General features: G+C 37.0%; 1 pseudogene; it reads right to left on the reverse strand.

Moving 5' to 3' along the window:
- On the reverse strand, positions 1-9,493 carry LOC129504105 (cytochrome c oxidase subunit 5A, mitochondrial-like; annotated as a pseudogene).
- Positions 9,494-21,751: the final 12,258 nt, after the last annotated feature.

Here is a 21,751-nt window from a genome sequence, read left to right on the forward strand (position 1 = left end):
TTTTTTTTCAGTTCAAACTCACTTCCCTTTTATTAAAGTCCAAATTACCATTACATGGTTTGGTACTCAATAAAGGAAAACTTGTTCAAATAAGGTAATATGTTATCATCAGTATTTCCAGGTGATTATTTACAATCAAGTAGCATTATGAATAAATCCTTGAGAAGCCCATCCATGGGGTTTACACTTTGTCAAGGTCCAGTTCCTCTGGAGTGGAGATTCCCAGTTCATTTAAAGTTGGTCTAAGTTCCTGGATGACATAGGGGTAGATTTCCTTACGAGGTCCTGCTTTGTCCTTAACAACCTCTGGGATGCGGGGGCAGCCCCGTGTCTCAGCGGTTTAGCGCCGCCTTCAGCCCAGGACGTGATCATAGAGACCCAAGATTGAGTCCCGCATCGGGGTCCCTGCGTGGGGCCTGCTTCTCCCTCTGCCTGTGTCTCTGCCCCCCCCCCCGTGTGTGTGTGTCTCTCATGAATAAACAAACAAAACCCACAACCTCTAGGATGCGAACTGCACTAGCAAAATCATGTAACTGCGTGCGGTAAAGCAGCATCAATGATTTTGGGTTCTGGAACCAGATCATAGCCAACTAGTGTGTTCATCCCTTTAGGCAATTCCCAGGCATCAATATCTGGCTTGTTGAAGTATGTCACCCAGCGAGCATCAAACTCCTCATCTGTCTCGTGTGACCCACGGGAGTAGCAGCGAACTGATTGGAAAGCGGCGGCAGGGCCTGGCCGGGGCTGGGTACCCGAGGCCTCGCGGGCTGGCACGGGCGGCCCCTGTGGCTACAGCGCGGCGGCAGTGGTGGCGCGCAGTGCGAGGCTGAACGAAGCCGGGTGTCAGAACAGGATAAATTACGGTCCTCCACACACTGAAATACTGTGTAACAATTAAAGAAATACGAAAACTTCTTGAAGATATATTTTCAGCATAAAAAGCAAATTGCAGATGTTTCTATTTGCATTGAAGGTAAATTAAACATACATACATATGCATGTATATATATATACACACATTATATATAAATGTGTAAGTAGATATAAAAGCCTCTACAAAGTTATATGCCAAACTGTTACAATGATACAAATTCTGATGAAAAAAAAAAAAAAAAACAGGAGATGGGACTTCTACTTTTCACTTCATTGACGTCTATATTGTTTGACTTAGATGAATATATGTGCAATACTTATATATTTAAAAAGACTAAATATTTAGCCCCATTATTAAAGAATGAAATAAAATAACCACGTAATATAATTTCTTAACTTTCAGGTTAGCAAAGATTTACAAAAAAAAAAAAAAAACTGAGGAAGATAGATACAAACGTTGGCAAGCACAAGGGGAAAGGAACAGTTTCATGCTCAGTGCAGGAAAAGTAAGTACAGCTGTTCAGCGGGCAATGTGGGACTATATGTTATGCATTAAATCTTTAATGTGCATACACTCTAAGCATTCCCATCTCTAGGAATTTATCTTAAGGAAGAAATTGGACAGTAATACAGAGGTGTATATACTAAAATGTTCCTTGTGATGTTGTTTATGGCATTAAAAATAGTAAAGGGTAGCATAGTCGGTTGAGCATTTGACTCTTGGTTTCAGCTTAGGTTGTGATCTCTGGGTTGTGAGATTGAATCCCGCATCGCAGTGCAGAGTCTGCTTGAGATTCTCTCCCCATATCCCTCTGCCCCTCCAGCTGTACTTGCTGTCTCCCTAAAATAAATAAAATCTTTTTTTAAAAAAGAAAACAAAATGAATATCAATAATTAGGAGATTGGTTAAATAAATGTGCCATGGTAAATGTTACCATAGTATACCTACATGGTAGAAGATTATTCAGTCATTATAAGGGTGATGTGTATGCATATTTGTTACTATGTAAATATTAGCATGGGATAAAATATGTAGCATTCACATACAAAAATACATACATATACATAGGCATATATGTGGAGACAGTACAGTTAAGTACTTGCACTCTGGAGTCAGACTCCCTCAGTTTGAATGTCAGAACTGCTATTTACTAAGCTTTGTAATTTGAGGCAGTTTACTGAAACTTTCTTTTTTTAGTTTTGTTATCTGTAAAATGGGATTAAAATATGACCTACCCCACATTGTTGTTGTAAGAATTAAAGAGACCATCATAATCATAGAATCTATTTTTATTTTACGTAAAGAGAAATCTGGAAAAGAATCATCAACGTGGTAGTGGTAGTCTTTGGGTGTTAAAATTGAATCTTTTTTTTTTTTTTGCTTTCCTATATATACCTTTCTATATTATTTTCATTTTCTAAAATTAACATATTTTTGTAAATAGAGTTACTGATGATGGATGAACAGATGATAGGTAGAATGGAAGGAGGGAAGAGAGGCAGGATACCTGATTGCTTCAGGGTAAGTCTTATAGGTAGCCAATTCTACAATGAAGTTACAGAAAAGTATAGAATCTACTCTTCAGCTGTAGAGATTCCCAAAATCAACTTTGCTATTCATCCAGTGAAGATCAGATTGTAGGGAACTGATGGAAGCTACACGAAACTGCATTCATATGTAGCTACGTATGAAGCTATACACCTTCACACACACTAATAAACCAGAATGTGTATGAGTGAGCTGATTCTTTTGCCAACAGGAAAACACAAATTAGAAATACTCTTTCACTGGAACATTGCTTGATAAATGAAAACTGCAATGAGATACCAATACATACTCAAAAAAAATAACTAATGTTACAAAGACTGGCAATACTAAGTGTTGACAAGGATATGAATCAACTAAAACTTTAATACATTGTTAGTAGGAGTGCAGAAATGGCACAGCCTCTCTGTAAAACAGTTTGACAGCACCCTATAAACACACTGTACCTTATGACCCAGCAATTCCAGTCCTAGGTATTTACTCCAGAGAAATAAATACATATTTCCACGCAAAAAAAAAATGTGTACGTGAATATTCACAGCAGCATTATTTATAATAGCTGAAAACCAAAGGAACCCAAATCTCCATTACAGATGAGTGGATAAACAAATGGTATATTTATATCATGGAATACTGCTCAGAAATGTACACGACAACATGGATGAATTTTAAAAGCATGCTAAGTGAAAGAAGTCAAACACAAGACTGCATTAAGCATGATTTTGTTTATATGGAATTCTAGAAATGGCAAAGCTACCAGTGATGGAATGGGGATCAGTGTTGCCTGGGGTCAGGGATGAGGAAAGACCTTGAGGAGACTTTAGAGTGAAGGTGCTGTTCTACATATTGCTAATAGCAGTAGTTATATGATAGTAAGCAATTACCAAAATTCATCAAACTATTCACTTGAAATTGGTTAAAAATTTTATATGAAATTAATGTCTTAAATTGTCAGTAAGTTATTGGTAAGGTAGAGCCAGTTTTTATTATTCGATAAATGACATTCTATTAATTCACTTTCTCAAAATAAGTATATGTATATATACTATAGGAATTAAACTTTGAAGGAGACTGTAGCCCTTGGTGGGACATCCTTTTCTTTCATTCTTCTTCCCAAACAATGGGAGTTCTGGAATTCTATATCCAAGACATTTTAAGAGTCATTTAAAAGACAAGAGGACTTGTCTTAAATCTGCATTTGTATGGTAAGCATACTCTTATTTAAGTTGTGAGCTTGAGGATCCTATTAGACATTTTAGAGGAGCTAAAGCCTCCAAAACCATCTTTAGTTGCATTTACATTTCCAAATACTGTATTGATTTCAGGCACTAGTCAGCTATAATATCTGAAAGAAAATTTGCATTGATCATTAATATTAGCAGCAACATATTTTAAAACTTTGCCTTAAGGGTAAGATGTTACTTCTGCAGATAGCTATTTCTTCATTGTTCTGTTTTACTATATTCAATTTCGTAGAGAAAGATAACGGTACCGTAATGTTGATTTTATTGCCAAATTCTGACAACCCTTTACAGGAGACTCTTTATCCCTTTACAGTCTCCATGTGTATATTCAACAATTTAAAACATAATCCAACTCAGTTTTTAGCCTATGTCCTTTTTGTGGACTTCTGACTATATAAAAGGTTGAAAACCTATTCCATTGTTTTCCTAAAAGTATGTTCTGGAGTTGGGCATACCTGAGTTTGAATTCTGGTTGAGATAGTCATTTGTAATTTTGGCAAGGTGTTCTTTCTTCATCTGTAAAATAGAGATAACCATGCTTACCTTATAGAATAAAGATGAAGTATATATAAATGTACTGGTCCCAGTATCTATCACATGCAAACTCCTAGCAAATACTACAAATATAGAACAAGGATTTATAACTAATAAACCATAAAAGAATGAAGATGGATTGATACAAAAAAATATTCAGTCCAGGGGTGCCTGGGTGGCTCACTCAGTTAAGTGTCTGCCTTCAGTTCAGGTCATGATCTAGGGTCCTGGGATTGAGCCCTGTGTCTGGCTCCCTGTTCAGCGGGGAGTCTACTTTTCCTTCATCCCCTACCACTCCCCCTGTTTGTTCTCTCTCTCTCTCTCTCTAATAAGTAGAATCTTCAAAAAAAAAAATACTCAGTCCAAAAGAAGGCAAGGATAAAAGAGAGGAAAAGGCAAAGAAATAAAAATGAGACAGAAAACAAGCTGGTAGATTTAAATCTAGCAATATCAATAATCACATTGAATGTTCATGTCCCAACACTCAAAATGCAGGTTGAAAGATTCAACCAAAAAACAAGACCCAACTACCCTGTTTATAAGAAGAAACACTGTATAAATATGAAGTCACAGACAAATTAAAAATCAAAGGATGCAAAAAAGATATATAACTATGCAAATACTGGTCAAAAGAAAGCTGGAGTAAGTGACTATATACATATCAGAAGAATGTGGTTTTCAGAGCAAGGAATAAAATTAGTCTCTCTGCTTCTTTAGACCCCCTGTTCCCCAGATCCCTTCCTGTGAGGCAACATATTACCTATTTTTCTGTATCTTTCCAGAATGAGTTTATGAATATATAAACATATGTCACTTTTATTTTTCACCAAGGGGAGCATACTTATTCACTGCTGTGTACTTTTTTCTTCCAAATATATCTAGGTCATTAATCTGTATCACTACCTGTAGATTTATCTCATTCTTTTTAACTACTGAGTGGTAAAGAATGAAGTTTTTTTGAAGGTCTCCATCAAGAACACGGGGCTTCAGATTCTAGCTAACATGGCTAAGTGAAACTCCTCCAAAATATGATTGAAAAGCTTAAAGAACTCTGGACACCTATATTTCCAGCACATTCAAAACTAAGGTCAATATCGTGACATGTCATACTCCCACCCAGTTACTCCAATTCACACTTCTACCAGTTTGTTATTTTTTGAGGACACCATCCTCCACCTATTTAGTCTCCAAGCTATTTCATAACTTCCCATTCTCCCTTATGTTTCACCAGTTTGTAACTAAGTCTTACAGATCCTACTCTCAAGTTGGAAATGGATGAAATTCTTCCTGAAGTTCATTGTTACCTATTCAGTGCACTGGAGCTGAGATGACATCCAGTTCCAATCTCCATTGCCAGATGTTTTTTTGTCTAAAAATTGAATCATAGAACTAACAGGTTTAAGTGATAAACTGATGTTTTTCGTATTCCCAATTCGAAAAGTTTCTTTCCAGAATCTTTCTTTAAAATTTTGTTCATTGTTATTCTTATTTAGAAAGATATTCTGGTCTGATGGGATATATAGTTTTATAACATTAATGTGTAATTATGGATCATCTTTTGACAAGCTCTAATATATCCTAATAATATCCCTTTGAAACAGGTGGAAGAAAATATTTTCTTTTCAATTTACTAAAGAAAGAACAGACACATAGATATATCAGGTAATTAGTGCTTGGCTGCACAGTGTGTTAGTGACCAAGCTGGGACTAGAACTCAGGTTCCTGACTTTCAAGCCAGATTATATGTTTTAGAATCATAAATCTGTCTACTCTGTAATTTTGAAAAAGTAATAGTGTATACTCTCACACATTCTGAATTTCAAGAGCTGTAATAATAATGCATTAAAAAAATAAGTCTTCCTTAGAAAATCTAACTGAAAAAGAACATTTCTCAAGAAATGTAGAGAAGACATATTTAACCAGTGATTTTCTTCATTAAGTACTTCTCTGTAAAATGAGCTTAAAATGTGATGACATCAGATTCAATATTACACCTATTTTTATTCCTTTAAAAAATTGTCCAAACACATATAAGCCCTAGATTCTAAATCAATCATTTGAAAGTGGTCAACTACAGCTTTGAAAATATTGGGAGCATTGTAAACGTCATGCCCATCTGTCATTTCTTTTTCATCATGGAATATATACAGCCTGCAATCATTCATAGCAATATCTCATGGCTCTGGAAAAGTCTTATGAATAACTTCCTCTGTCCAGCTGTGTATTTCTGAGTAATTAGATGAATCCGAAAGTCCAGCAAACTAAATTCTAAATGGTTACTCAATGGCAGCAGGAATAGTTAAATAAACTAGTTTATTTAAATGGAAAACCTGTATTTCTTTGAAGTAGAGCAATTTCCAAGAAGAACTGGAAAAACTAGCATATGAAAGGAGAATTTAAACTTGGAACATTTTCATTGCAATTATAGAATACATTATAATTTGATAGAACAGCATTTTATTTATGGCCCTTTTCTCTTTGAGCTTTTATTTCATCAAGATTTCTGTACATTGGCATTGCTTTTTTTTATAGAACCCAGGATATTAAAATTTTATTGTGTTTAGCAGTGTGTATTTTGGATTATGTGTGTACACAATTCTAATACTGTTTTTCATTTATCTATTATTTGAACATGTGCATATACATGAAGAATAAGTGATATTTGAACTATTCAGATGTGAGGAAGGAGAACATATAGTTGGTATGATTTAATTTGTCTGCAATAAAAAACATGACAGAAATGAAATAGGTAAGATTTTTAGGCAAGCAAAATTTAGTATAAAGGCATCAATGGGGGGCAGCCCGGGTGGCTCAGTGGTTTAGCACTCCCGTAGGCCTAGGGCGTGATCCTGGAGACCCCGGATTGAGTCTCACATCGGGCTCCCTGCATGGAGCCTGCTTCTCCCTCTGCCTGTGTCTCTGCCACTCTGTGTCTCTCATGAATAAATAAATAAAATCTTTAAAAAATAATAAAAAATAAAATAAAATAAAGATATCAATGGGGATCCCTGGGTGGCGCAGCGGTTTGGCGCCTGCCTTTGGCCCGGGGCACGATCCTGGAGACCCGGGATCGAATCCCACGTCAGGCTCCCGGTGCATGGAGCCTGCTTCTCCCTCTGCCTATGTCTCTGCCTCTCTCTCTCTCTCTCTCTCTCTCTCTCTCTCTCTCTCTGTGTGTGTGACTATCATAAATAAATAATAAAAAATTAAAAAAAAAAGATATCAATGGTATCAAAATAATGAGGGATGTTTGATGATAATAACAGACAGTGAAAACTTAGAATAATTTATCATGCAATTGGCATTATAATTCCAAAAATTGAAGAATATTCTTCTATATCTCCTACCAAACATTTATTTTAATTTTTCCACATTTAACTTTTGTTTGTACATGTACCAAATAATATTAACACAGTTATTTTGAGTACATGTAATTTTGTATTTTGACCTGGAAAAATGAATGCTTTGTGCAGATAAGAAATTCTTTGGAAAACTGTAGTGGATATTAATTTGATTTGATATTTTAAAATATTGATAATAAAAATATTTAGGAAGAATATTTCTCTGAAATATTTCTCTCAAATATTTGTTAAAATAAAAGGTGAAGTTTTGGGGGATCCCTGGGTGGCTCAGCAGTTTGGTGCCTGCCTTTGGCCCAGTGCGCGATCCTGGAGTCCCGGGATCGAGTCCCGCATCAGGCTCCCAACATGGAGCCTGCTTCTCCCTCTTCCTGAATCTCTGCCTCTCTTTCTCTCTATGCCTATCATAAATAAATAAATAAATAAATCTTTAAAAAATAAAAAATAAAAAAAATAAAAGGTGAAGTTTTAACTTAATAACATTATTAATTATATATTCAATGTTAGTTTTGTATCTCATGGAAAATACTTTTGTTTCCTAAGACTGACCAAGACTCTTCAAGACTACCTGATTTCTGTCCAGTGGCAAAATTCTACCTGGTAAATGTAGTAGCTTTTATTCCTGTTCACTAAATTTCCTAGTTTCCTTCCCTTGGAGTCCCTGGTTGAGAGACCATTGATCACCGCCTGGTGATCATGTGATTTATTTTGGCCAATGAAATAAACAGAGGTAACAATTCACTTCTGGGAAGAGTCCTTAAGAGCCAGCACATAGTTCATTGATTCGCTTTTCTCTCTCTCAAAAGACTGGCAATCATCAGCTATTGCTCTACAAGCTTAGGTCTTGAAACAGAGCCCTTAGCTGTTTGGACTCTTACCACCACTGAGAAGTAAAACTTTCTAATTGCAAACCGCTGAGATTTTAGAGATCACTGAAATTAGGAGGCCACTGAGTTATCTCAGGGAAGAGATAATCCTGCCAATTTACATGGGTAGCAACCTGGCCAGCATGTGTAGGAATGGCTTCTAAAGGTGTTAGATCAAAGAGAATTAACTGTGAAATTGAATAAGGCAAATTTACCTTAACACTTCCAAAAATAGCAAATGTTTTTCCTTAAAGTCACTTTTCAAGATTCTCAAATAGTTTTAGTTCACAGATCTCTTTGATGCAAACACACAGAAGACTCTATTTGCCAAAACTTAAATATACATGTACTTACCTCTCTACTCTTGGCTATGTGATATTTAACATCTCAAACAATAAACCTTCCTGGATATGGGAGGCTAGGCAATATACCTCTAGTGGACCCATTGTACCTTGTGCTTTCCAGTTATAATATATTTAATGTCTATGTTCTCTACTACAATCTCAGTTTCACAAAGGCAAAGAATGTCCTGTTTCATTGTACCAATCAAGCTAATGGCAGGAAGCTGGAATTTAAAAGAAATTAAATGAAAGGATTTGGTGTGTGTATGTGTGTTATGGGCAAGATTAAGTAATCACCCAGGATTGTTGAGGTACTCGCACTGCCGTGAAGATAATAGTACCTGTATGTCTGAAGAGGAATTAAATGGTATCATTAGATCTTCTTTAAAGACTAGAGTGAGGCACGTGGGTGGCTCAGTGGTCGAGTGTCTGCCTTTGGCTCAGGTTGTGAGCCTGGGGTCCTGGGATCGAGTCCTGCATCAGGCTCCATGCATGGAGCCTGCTTCTCCTTCTGCCTATGTCTTTGCCTCTCTCTCTCTCTCTCTCTCTCTCATGAATAAATAAGTAAAATCTTTAAAAAAAAAAAAAACAGACTAGAGCAATAGAAGAGGGGCCACTCAATAGGAGCTGCAGTTATAGAGGGGTACAACCACTACTGCAATAGTGCACCAAAAAAGGGAAATCCCTCAAGAAGAAATACCCTGATCTCGTTCTCCATCTGCTCTGCCATCTTTTATGAGGGCTGCCCACTGGCTGACTCTTACAGAAAGTCAGAGGATCAGGAGCCTATAGATACAGTTCACAGAGATCAGCCCCTTACAGGCACAGAGCAAAGCATAGAAAGATGAGGGATGGGTCTTGGGAGGGCAAACAGAAGGATGTACACATCTCTTTATTGATGTATATTCCCAGTTCCTGTTTATTTCCTGGTGCATAGGAAGTACTTAAAGATATATGATGAATAATGATACTAAAAGCAAAGTAATATGGATGCTTAGATGCAGGCTGCTCTTCTTATTTTTTAGGAAATTATTTTACCTCAACAAGTTACCTTGCCATTGAATATTATCATAAGGAACTTTCAGTTATTTATATAAATGTCTCTAAACCATATTTTGAACTCCTGTGAAGAATACTGAAAAGCAAAGTAATTGGGGAAGCAATTATGAAAGAGATCATATTGGTATGCAAAAATGAAGTGACTCAGATTGAACAAGTTTATTGAGTAGATAATTAAGTGAAGAAGAGAAGTCATAAAATGTAATTCATGGCATGCAGAGACAACACAATTATTTAAGTAATCACTGGTATTGGTACTGGGAGGAATGTCAACTGGGGCAAGACATTAGGAGAAAATGTGTTTGTGGGACTTGATCACTATGGCAGCAATGATGATTAAAAGATTTAGAGGGCAGCCCTGGTGGCTCAGCGGTTTAGTGCCACCTTCAGCCCAGGGCAGGATCCTGGAGACCCAGGATCAGGTCCCGCATCTGACTCCCTGCATGGAGCCTGCTTCTCCCTCTGCCTGTGTCTCTGCCTCTCTCTCTATGTCTCTCATGAATAAATAAATAAAAATCTTAAAAAAGAAAAAGACTTAGAGATGGGTTGGCTGTTTATTATAAAGCTTATAAGAAAGAAAAAGTGAAGCTTAGTGCTTGAATTCTTAAGCCAAAACATGAAAGGAATATCAGAAAGTTTCTATGGAAGTTTTAAGGAAGATTTTCTAGCCTGCATCCACATTTAGAATTCATGTGTCTTATATTAGGGTAGGGGCATTTGTTGGGAAGAAGTAAGACACTGACACTTGGGATGGGACATTTGGACAGGCATAGGTGAAGCTGAGAATTTAGAACTTCCAAATGTCTAGAACTTGCCTTGAGAGTGAAAGCAGCTCTCTTTCAATATCTGAAAAACAAGTTTTTCCTAGAGAGAAACTTCAGTAACTTCTGTTCTCAAGACACTCCTCCCTCATTCAACACCCCTTATTGCCTTTAGGGCCCTAAAGAAAATTAAATACCAGTATAACCCTGAAGGAAAATTGCAACATCTGCTCCAGGAGGAGATCATTTTACCAATTTGTATAAGCAAGAATCTGGAAGGCAGGCATTAGGTTGAATTTTAAAGAGAGTAGGTTCAGATGAATGACCTATAGGATTGAATTAGTTCTCAAAGTGTGGTTGTTGGGCCAGCCAGCATCAGTTATCACCTGAGAATTTGTTAGAAATGCAAATTCCCAAGTCTTATCCTAGACTAAATGAGTCAGAAACTCTAGGGCATGGGGCTCAGAAATTGTTTTAATTCATCTTCTGGGTGATTTGGGTACATATTAAAGTTTGAGAACCAGGCAGCCCAGGTGGCGCAGCGGTTTGGCGCCACCTGCAGCCCAGGGCGTGATCCTGGAGACCCTGGATCGGGTTCCACGTGGGGCTCTCTGTATGGTGCCTGCTTCTCTCTCTGCCTGTGTCTCTGCCCCTCTCTCTATCTCTCTGTGTCTCTCGTGAATGAATAAATAAAATCTTTAATAAAAAAAAGTTTTAAAAAAAATAAAGTTTGAGAACCACTGAAATATGCAAAATGTATGTCTGTGACCTCTACTGAAATTTGAGATTTAGTATTTTATCCAGGAGAGTTGGGATAATTGGCTGATATGGAAGCCTGGATTTAAGAGTTGCCTGTGGTCAGTGAGATTGAGATTACAGACCTACCCTGATATAATGTAGGAAAAGAAGTTTGATACCTTAGAGAAATGAGAATGTTAGAACAGATCTGAAATATGCAGCTTGCTCTACTGTCCTCCCACCTTTGTTATCCCCAGAAGATACTGAGGCCACTTCTTTCATTCAAAGCATTTAAAATGCATTGGTAAGGGGAATAGCCACATCCTTAAAAATCTCTGAGGGGGCTGTCTCTAACAGCTAATGATGGATATGGGTAGTTGCCATGAAAATGAACAGAAAAAAAATGATAGGGCCACATGTCTGTTCTTACTGTGAGACAAGGTGGCACAATTATTCTAAAAAGATGTAGTTTCCAGAATGGTAATCAGAGTGTTTTGACTAGCATGGGCATGTGCCTATGACTAAGTGATCATAAGGTTACTGGGAATTAAAGAGATGAGCAACTTTATAAGGTGTTTCTTGATTTATATAAAATAAAAACTGACTTAAATTGTCATAGAGGGAATTCTTCTTAGCCTCATACCCAGTTCCCAGACTTAAGGCAACTCACAGAACTGAGACCCCTTAATTAAGGAGCAGGCCAGGTTCTTTTGAGGAAGAATGTGGCCTGCAATATGGCCACAAATGAGGTCCATGGCTTTTTCAAGCAAACCTACCGAGATACTTACCAGGATAATTTGGGTGGCAGGAAGGGAGGAGGTGGAATTCTCAGGCCTTTGGAGGTTTTTAGATAGTGACTCTGAGATAATGCTAGTTCTTAGGATATAAAACAACATGATGGTCCAGTAGTCAGATTATGGACTTATGGAGGTCAAGTGATAAGTGAAATCTTGACTCTGTTCTGATAGTGGTTCTGATAAGTCTACAGACCCATCCTGTGGTTATTCATACAGTTTCTGAATATATTTTCAAATAGACATTTTTCTCAGCTGAGGTCCTAACTTAGAAACAACCACTGGTTGAGGTGCCTGGGTGGCTCAGTCAGTTAAATATCTGACCTTTTATTTTTGCTTAGGCCTTGATCTCAGGTTTGTGAGATAGAGCCCATGTCAGGCTCTGCACTGGGCATGTAGCATGCTTGGGATTCTCTCCCCCCTTCTCCTTTTCCCCCTACCCCCCAAAAGAAAAGAAACCACCACTGGTGAATTTAGTAAATGCTTTCAACTAACAAAAGACACATGTTGCCATCCTCCCATAGCCAGAATATAGAGGTTGAGGAACCAAAAAGTGGAGGTGGGAGCTACCTCTCTCACTTTTGTGGGACCCAGGAAATTTAACAAAATCCCCTACCCCTGGACAAGCAGAGCAGGACTGACTCTATTTTGGGCTGCACCCGCCTTGTGCTGACCTGCTTATTACTTAGGGCACTCCCCCGCCCTAGTCAGAGACCAGGACACACCCTAATCGGAAATCTGGCTCAGCAGACCAGCATGACTGTGCAACTTTCTGCGGATCCCATTGGCCACTGGCCCCTATAAAGTTGCTAAGCCTCTTAGTCTCGGGGTCCAAGTCCCTGCTCCTCTGTGTCGGGTATAGTTGGTCCCAGGCTCGAGCTTGTAATAAACCCTCGTGTGATTGCATCGGTGTCAGCTCCTTGGTGGTTTCTCAGATTCACGATCTTGGGCACAACACTTTTATATCTTAAATTTCATTTAAGGGTTCAGAAGCTTTAGGAGTTCTAATTTGCAGGGTAGGACAATTTCTGCCAGGAAGTATAGTCATTATCCCATTGAATTACAAGCTGAGACCGTAACCAATAAAGCCTCATCCAAAAGACTTGACTAGTGAAGGACCCACTTCCAAGCTCACTCACATGGATATTGACAGTATACAGTTCCTCATGTGGTTGTTGGACTGAGACCTTAGTTCCTTGCTAGGCTGGAAACTTTTCTTATTTCATTTTCATGTGGGACTCTCCATAGGGAAGTTCATAACATGGCAACTGGCTTCCCATAGAATGAACAAGTAAGAGCACAACAGGATATCCAAGATGGAAACTCAAGATGGAAGTGAGGATAGAACCATATCATGGAAGGATATTTTAACACTGTTGTTACATTATTTTCATCAGAAGTTTGTGCCTATGGCCAGCTTACCTTTAAGGGTAGAATATTACACAAAGGAATGAATTCCAGGAGGCAGGAATCATTGCAAGTTACCTTAGGGGTTGCTTCTTACTCCTTCAATTCAATCTCTGCCCTAATACGGATCTTAGATTGCATTAGTCAGATTCTTGCCCACTGGCCTTCTATTGGATTTTGCCAATGAGAGTTCCAGACAGGAGAATAAAAGATGAAAGAGAAGTCAGAATATTTCTTTCTCTACTTTCTGTCTTCATGCGGTGTTTCTGGCTGTATTCTTCTGCCTAATGGCCCTGCTGCCCTGGTCCAGCCCTCCTTGAATGCTGCTAGCACCATTCTTCCCTTACGTACTTTAGGCCTGAGAATGGTATAGGTTTCTCATATTTGCCAGTCCATGGACACCTTAACATTTCTTGATGATTCTTCAGCTCTGCACATACTTCTACAAATTGTCCTTTCACTGAATTCTTTTGTTTCCCTGCTAGCACCTTGAATAATACATGTCTCTTAAGGCAAGAAACTGTATATTAATATTTTTTAGTCATAGTGCTTAACATGGTAGGCACTTAGTCAATGTTGGATGACTAAGTGGATAGATGGACAGGTGCACCTAGTTTAAGTAATATGAAAGAAGAGAAAGATAAAATATTTTAAATTATGTGAAAATCTTCGCTGACACAGAATAGGCCTAATATGTTTTATCTGAGACCATAACTGAGAAAAGAATTAAGTGAGTTCTAAAGAAGAATGGCAATTTTAAAGAAGTATTTTTTTTTCTTCTGATAGAGAAACTTACTTAAGTCAAGACACCAAGTCTATAGTAGTATAAGGGGATTTTTTTCAGAGGATTATCATATTTATGGAGGCAGAATGTTTACTGAATTGGCTTAATATGAAATAACCACAACCAGAGGGTGTGGTTATTTTTATGCCATTCCTAAACAATTAAGATTATTCCAACCATATGTGTCATTAAAAAACTTTTACCAATGATTTTTATTTTTTTTAAAGATTTTATTTATTTATTCATGAGAGACACAGAGAGAGAGGCAGAGACACAGGCAGAGGGAGAAGCAGGCTCCATGCAGGGAGCCCGATGTGAGACTCAATCCCGGGTCTCCAGGATCACGCCCTAGGCTGAAGGCAGTGCCAAACCGCTGAGCCACCGGGGCTGCCCTTACCAATGATTTTTAAAATTATGTTAATAATCAAGGGCAATTACACTGATGTTTGAAATTATTTAAGAGTTTTAGGCATAAAATACTTCACAACAAACTGTACTGCATTCTAAGTATCAATGTACAAAAAGTAAGGAAATTTGGCCCTTTGAAGAAAGATAACTAAGAGGATTTACTGCGTTAGATGACCTCATTCTGCAACAGGTAATATTGTAGAAACCTGGCATTTTCACAATTTACTTTGTGAGGGCAAAATAGCATATCCTCTGAGATGCTGGCTTGTCTCCCTTTGTCACTATAGTATAAAATACCCTTAGTGTTCTGGGTTTTAATTTCCTTGTTAATACAATGCAAATCCTAAAGACCATCTGTTTTCATTTTGTAATGTGTGTTAAAGCAGCCTTGCAAATAATTTTTCAGAAATTTACTTACTTAGTATTTTTTCTACCTGCTTTAGCCTCAGGAGACATATGCTTGCGAAGTAAATCATAGTCTTTATTACTCCTAAGGCCCACATGGTTACTTACATTGAGCAAGTGAATAAGAATATTTGCAAGGCCTGTGTAAAGACTATGAGGAAGAGCAAATTTAAGGTAGACTCCAGGCAACTCAAAAACATTTTATTAGTGGAAAATTTATTCTTTTAAATGCATTTTATATAGCCCAATTACACAGCTAATTTATGTTTTAAAAAATATCTAAGAGTACCTTTTCTTGTTTTATTGGCACAGTGTTGACAACAGCCCTCATTAATACAACATTCATTGCACTTAAAGAGACCTAAGATGGTACACTGTAGGGTGTAAAAATATCTCAAACAACTCTGCACCTTCTTCCCAACATTTGCAATCAGTAAAATCAAAAAGTTGAGAGAAGTTAATAAAGTGACAGAAACCAATAATATTCAGAAAGAAACTCTAACAGTAAAACCCTCAACTTCTTAATTAGGTCCTCTCTTCCATTTCAAACACACATGCACAGGCCTACATATATCTTAATAGCAGCGTATTCAAGGATATGCTCATTTTTGCAGCCTTTGACTACATTATAGATCTCAAAAGAAGCAAAGGCCTAGGAAATTGTTCAGTGAACAGAGAACCAAGAATTATTTTAATTTAAAATATTTGTAATCAACCTCTCGAGTGGGTAATAAAATATGTGACTGGATGTGAAATAGGCAAAAGAGAAAATCACAAATCCATTTATTTTCCTCAAATCAAAACATTATATTGAGAAATCTGTTACTCACTCACCTGCCAAGTTCTAAGATTGGAAATCTTTGTTTTTACTGTAATAGTTGGTGCTACTGAAAACTGCTAAGTTACTTGAGGAACCTGTTCCTGTTCTATTTCAGATGTTTCTTCTTCAATAATTTTTTAATTAAAAAGTTTACAAATCACCCTAAACTTAGAGTCATAAGAACAATGTTTTCAGATTTTTTTCCCTCATATATGTATATTGGTAATTCTCCAGCTCTCTTAAAATAAGTACTGTCCTGCAAGCTAAAGCAAAGCGCTAAGTGCAATCAATGTCTATCTCAGTTCTCTAATTATCTCTCATGGATTTCTACCATTGTATTAATTAACTTCTAAACTTCTTGACTCTGCTGATCCTGTAGTTCCTTTTTTCAGTATCATCTGATCTCAGTCTTGTTCATAGTTAAACAAAAAAAAAAAAGATAAATCAGCCTTTTCCTGTAGGTTTCATTTGAACATGACTTGACCAGTCACCACAGCCATCAGTCGCTGTCCCATTGAGACACTATTTCTTTATGCATAATATTAGCATGGTAATATTTGTTTCTTTGGAATAGAGAGAAATGTAATAAACCATTGATAGTATCACTTGTTAAGAGTGCTACAAGGCCAGAGTCTGCTGAAAAGAATTCTTCTTCCTACCTGTATGGTGTATGAAACTCTTATCATTGGGGGGAACTCCATTTCATTAAGCTAAAGAGGCCAGGACAATTATGTGTTCTGATAATGTTACAAGGGAAGTAATCTAATAACACAACAAATCATGCATGCTTGGGGTAACTTGTAACCTACCTATACAAAATAAAAACCATAACCCTTGCCAGTGAGTTTGGGATCAAACATAACTTTTCACTGAGTCTTCAAATTCTCCAACTTTTCCATTATTTAGGGTACATTCTTCAAAACTCCAGAAAGAAATTCCTAACATACCACCATACAGCTGAGGTTTAGAGAAAGCTCCAAAGATTAAGGAATGTGTGTAAAAGATCTTAAACAACAGAGCTATTTTTGTTCATTCTCCCCTCCTCTTCTACAAAGAAAAACAAGAACACTGGTGACCTATGAGGATAAGGGAAACAGATCTCCATCTGTAAGCCTATAAGAGGCCATGGAAAACAGAAGTATGAAAAGAAGTTTTAAAAGTTATAAGGAACACATTCAGAGAAGACTTTCAAATGAAAACAAGCAATTAATGAATTGAGTAACAACAGAATTTGAGCATATGCCAAGGCCTGCCAAGGTCTGCTATCTATCTCATGCTTCTTTGGTGGGAGAAATTGCTTTCTTTTACTATGTAACTCTATCCCAAACTTTGTGCCATTTGGAGGAAAGAAAGGTGCTCAGGAAAAAGGATTATCATTACCAGTAGCAGAATGAGAAACCTAGTGGGTTTATTGTTTAGAAGCTGTTCCAAGTAAGAATTAAAGTTTGTCTGAATATAACTTTATACAAAGAGCATAGTGTAGCTGCCAGTCAGTAAACTGTAACATACAAGAATAATTACATGGGCCATATGAAATGTTATTTTAAGGAGTTTGTTCATATGTGCAAATACAGTTGACCCTTGAACAACACAAGGGTTAGAGGGACCAGCCCTTTGTGCAGTTGAAAATTCATGTGTAACTTTTGACTTCCCCCCAAATTAACTACTAAATAGCCTACTTTTGACTAAAAGCCTTACTGATAGCATAAACAGTCAATTAACACATTTTGTATGTTATATGTATTACATGCTGTATTCTTATGATAAAGTAAGCTAGAGAAAAGAAAATGCTATTGAGAAAATCATAAGGAAGAGAAAATACATTTACCGTACTACACTGTATTTATGTGCATATGTATAAAAAAATCTGTGTATAAGTGGACCCATGCGGTTCAAACCTGTGCTGTTCAAGAGTCAACTGTACTTAACCTGAATAATTTAATGAAGTACTTAGAACCTTGGGAAAGTTTAATAACCTTACTTTGTGTCCTTAAATTTCACCATCCTTAAAACAGAAATAACAAAGGACCTATCTCATAATTTGTTTTGCTACTATTAACTTGTACAACATTTATAAAATATCTAGAGCTGTGCCTGATACAAAGTAAGCATTCAATAAATATTATTACTAGTCCCTTAAGAAGTTACAGACTTTTGTTAAAATATCTGTATAAGTGCTTCAATTCTCCAGTATACCTTAATAATATGGGTTTTGTATAAATGCCTATAGTAGGCTAAATTATATCCCCCAGTGATATCCAGGTGAGTCTTAACCTCTGGAACCTATGAATATTCCTTCAAATGGCAAAAAGATCTTTGCAGATGTGATTAAATAAGAATCTTGAGGTTGTGAGATTTTCATGAATTATCCAGGTGGGCTTTAAATGTCATCACAAATATTGTTATAAGAGAGGTAGAGGAAGATTTGTATATAGAAGGAGGCCATGTGATGACTATTGTACTGGCTTTGAAGATGAAGGAAGGAGTCACCAGCCAAGAAATGCAGGTTTTTGAAGGGAAAAAGCGCAGGAAACAGATTTTCTCCTAGAGCTTCCAGAGGGAGTCTGGTCCCACTTGACATCATGATTTCAGCCTAGTGAAACTGATTTTGGACTTCTGTCCTCTAGAACTATAAAAGAATACATTTCTGTTGTGTTAACCCACTAAGTTTGGGGTGATTTTTTTTTATAGCAGCAATAGAAAATCAATATATCATACCATCTTTTGTTTAATTCATTAAATGTATTTATTAGGTATGTACTATGGAGAGAAATGGTTGTGGGAAAGTGTGGTTGTCTGGTTTAGACAGTCAAAAAATAGGTATTTGCTAGAATTTTGCAAACTGGTAAGATTTCTCCAGCCTTTTGTTTCTCCAGCAGTATCTACAACTGCTTTGTTTCAACTATTTAGACAGAGCTATGGGCATTTAGTTGGAGGCCCTTTTAGCTTCCTTTCTATGCTTAAGTTACCACTTCAAACATATACTCTTTAACTTAATCTCAGTTATGATGATACTACTTTTTAGGTGGCTGTTTATTAAAAGCATACAGACCTGACACATTTTACAAAGCAAGAAGTAGGTGTATGAAGCCATGGTAGTGGTGTGGAAAATACTGGCTTTGGAGCCAACCAAATCTAGGTTTGAATCCTGGGTCTTTTATCAACTTTGAGACCCTTATCATCTTTGGGCTATATATAGTTTCCTCCTGCATAAAAAAGGATTTATTTTAACTGCTATATATGGTAAAAATCAGACTCCTTTACATTTATGTAAAAAATGAGTCTCCTTTACATTTATAAAAAGATTATAATGCTCCAAGTCCACATTGCTCTTGGTAGCAGGAATTCCAGTCATCTTCCTAGACGTTCCCCTAATCAAATGTTTCTGAGAATGTAAGTCTCTACTCATGGCAGCAAATCAGATGATACCACTAGCTGGACCTTGGTATTTGTTCTTCCCAGAATCCCTGGTGCTACTTCTATTGCCTGCTCTACCTTTGAGACAGGCTGCTACCTACTCTGGTGGATGCTGAGAAGATCTACACTAAATCGCCAGGGGGGAGAAAAAAAAAAAAAGCAAAGAGTGTATTCTTTAGATGAGAGGCCAGGCAAAGGCGAAAAACTTCCTTTATTCTATATTATACTTAGGACATATTCCAGGGCAGATAACTGGGCAACACAGCAGCAGCATGGAAATTTTATGTTTCAGCTCTTTTGATTCTCCCACACATGATTGTTTTCTCCTGGGCATAATCCCTAGTATTGAATTTGATGAATCTAGAAGAATGGTGGCAAGAATTTATATAAACCCACAGAGACAAATACCACAAGTATTATTTGGGAGATATTAGCTTTGTTTAGGAGAGCATCTTAATCCCTTGTAGATGATATCAAGAAAGACGTGTGACCTACTAGGAATTACTGCAGTGTCTTGACTAAGACACAACACTTGGCCCAGATTAAAAATTTAATCTCCCTCTTCTCTGCAGAGAATAAAATTCATTAAATTTGTGGATTTTTTTTCCTTAGAACCTACCGTATTGCCAATCTTCAGAACTTATGTGATCCTTATGAGCCTAGTAGCAACAAGCCAGTAAACTGTTTCAGAAAACATAGGACTATGAGGGGGAAAAAAAGGTTTACCTGGTCCTCTGACAAAATTTTCCCATGACCAAAAAAGTCCCATGACTTTCTCCACTGAGTCAAACATCTCACTATGGACTGCCAGATCATTCATTTGATGACAAATGATTATCCATCTAAACCTCTAATAAACATGTATAGCATTAGGCTTTATTTCTGTTAGGGAATAATCTCGATTGCCTGTTGATTAATTAAATAGAAACAGTGTTCCAAGATTTAAGTGGTTCTAATTTTGGGGATGACACAGTCTCCCCATTACACTGAATATATGCAAAGTCTACCCAATACAGTATGTAATAAGTATTAAGAGGACCCCAGGTTAAGAACTCCTGAGACATACAGAATTTCAAATATAAAGCAAGATGTTCAGATTACATCTGTGTGATAACACAGAATTTAGGAGTTCAGGTTGGATTTTTATTCTATCGTGACACTGAGTTGCTCACAGTCAGTTGGATTGTCTTTAATGCATTTGAATGGTAGAGTTGGTCAAAATAAATTATATGATTTGATATCATAAATAGATTTTTAAAAATTACCATATATATTGCATAGCACATTAGTTTGCTAGAGCTGCCATAAGAAAACACCACAGATTGGGTGGCTTAAACAACAGAAATTTATTTTCCCACAGTTCTGAAGGCTGGAAGTCCAAGATCAAGGTGCTGGCAGGGTTGGTTTCTTCTTGAGGTTTCTCTCTTTGGTTTGCAGATGGCTGCCCTATTGCTGCTTTTTCATTTGGTTTGCATCTTTGGTTTCTCTTCATGAGTCCAAATTTTCTCTCCTTGAAAGGACACTATCAGATTGGATTAGGACCCACCCATATGATCTCATTTAACATTGATGATTTCTTTAAAGGTCCTATTTCCAAATACACTCCCATTCTGAGGGATTGGGGTGCTACAGCTTCCTAGCACCATTGAATTTTCAGGGAGACACAGTTCAGTCCATAATGCATAATGTCTGAATTTAATTGCCTTTATTTGCCTCTAAAAGTATTATTTCAGGGATCCCTGGGTGGCGCAGCAGTTTGGCACCTGCCTTTGGCCCAGGGCGCGATCCTGGAGACCCGGGATCGAATCCCACGTCGGGCTCCCGGTGCATGGAGCCTGCTTCTCCCTCTGCCTATGTCTCTGCCTCTCTCTCTCTCTCTCTCTCTCTCTGTGTGACTATCATAAATAAATTTAAAAAAAATTTAAAAATAAAAAGTAAAAGTATTATTTCACATGTCCAAATTTTCGTAGTTGATTTATCCCTTAGGTTATATAGAAATTGCACCCTATTTTCTTAGGTTAACCTGATGTCAATAAAAATGGCATCATTAATTTGTGGCCCCAAGAAACAACCATAAATAAAGGCTTTATAAAGTAAAAAGATGAGATTCTCATGACTTTACACATCACCATGAAACAAATAATGTAAATACCTTATATATAGTCTTGAAAAGATTTACAATATTTAATTGTTGTGTTTGTTTTTATGTAGAAGAACTGTTATACAGTTTGTTCTTGACAATGTAAAGACTGTACAAAGGATTATTTCAGTCCATTTCACCCTACTGATTTGGTTATAAGCATATCAATAACATATTTTCAAATCTGCCAGTTGAGGATGGAAATTACAAGGGAAAAGAATCGGTGGGTTTATACTACAATAGGCTAAAAGATCA

The sequence above is a fragment of the Nyctereutes procyonoides genome, unplaced genomic scaffold (assembly GCF_905146905.1).
Source record: "Nyctereutes procyonoides isolate TBG_1078 unplaced genomic scaffold, NYPRO_anot_genome, whole genome shotgun sequence".
Lineage (NCBI taxonomy): Eukaryota > Metazoa > Chordata > Mammalia > Carnivora > Canidae > Nyctereutes > Nyctereutes procyonoides.